We start from the raw sequence: 1279 nt of genomic DNA, 5'->3' as shown, positions 1-1279 counted from the left end.
GGTGGGGAGAATGTGACAGGGGGGAGAATGTGACATGAGGGGGGAGAATGTGACATAGGGGGGAGAATGTGACATAGGGAGAGAATGTGACGGGGGGGGGGGAGAATGTGACAAGGGGGGAGAATGTGACAGAGGGTGGGGAGAATGTGACGGGGGGGGGGGAAATGTGACATGGAGAATGTGACAAGGGGGAGATGTGATATGGGGGGAATGTGATATGGGGGAAGATTGTGATGGGGGGGGGGAATGTGACCATGGGGGGAAAATGTGGCAGGGGGAGGGGGGAATGTGACAGGGGGAGGGGGAATGTGACAGGGGGGGGGGAGAATGTGGCAGGAGGAGGGGCAGAATGTGATGAGGGAATGTGACATGGGGGGGACCAAAAGGAGGTGGCAGGTTTTCCTTTATAGGGAAAGTAACATGCAGTGGAATATTTTTTGGTAAGTTTGAGGTGAATCTGCAGTACAACAGTTTTAACCCCTGCTACGTTTTTAAAAAGCGTATAGCAAAAGTCTGCACTATGTGGATGGGATTTGTACATTTTCATTCATTTGCCTGCCCTATAATCCAGTGGTAGATACCAGCTGTTTTAGCTCTGCAGACTGTATAAGTGATTATGTTGCATTTACATCCATTGACTGACAGGTGATCTAGTCAACAGATTTGTTCACTTTTTCTTTTTCCGTCCCAAACCACTAGGAAGACTTCTCCTAGACAAGACTTACATTGTAGGCTCCTTACACCATCCCCATCTCTATACAGACTCCCCATGAGTATTGAGCAACTAGTTTCCACTTTGTGCCCCTATATAGTAGTTAGCCTCCCTCTGTGTCCCCATGTAGTAGGTACACTGCCACCATATACTATTAAGCTCCATACTACTCCCACATAGTAGTAGGCCCCAGGGGTCAAGTCCTGGGAAAAAAAAGTGTGGGAACTCACCCAAGATTTCTAATACACCCCCCCCCCCCTCCTCATGTAATCTCCTTACTACTGGGGTGACACACTGTAACAAACCTCCTCCTCATGTAATCACCTTACTACTGTGGTGACACACTCTAACAAATCTCCTCCCCATGTAATCTCCTTACTACTGTGGTGACACACGGTAACAAATCTCCTTCCATGTAATTACCTTACTGGGGTGACTTGTGACATGTCTCCTCCAGCTCAGCCCCGCCTCCTCCACAGCATCACATAGGTCCATCAACCACGATCTTTCCTCTCCTCCACAGCTAAGCTCCGCCCCCAACATGTGATGGTGACATCATCACAGGTC

The sequence above is a fragment of the Hyla sarda genome, chromosome 2 (assembly GCF_029499605.1).
Source record: "Hyla sarda isolate aHylSar1 chromosome 2, aHylSar1.hap1, whole genome shotgun sequence".
Classification (NCBI taxonomy): Eukaryota; Metazoa; Chordata; class Amphibia; order Anura; family Hylidae; genus Hyla; species Hyla sarda.
Note: the sequence above shows the minus strand (reverse complement) of the source record.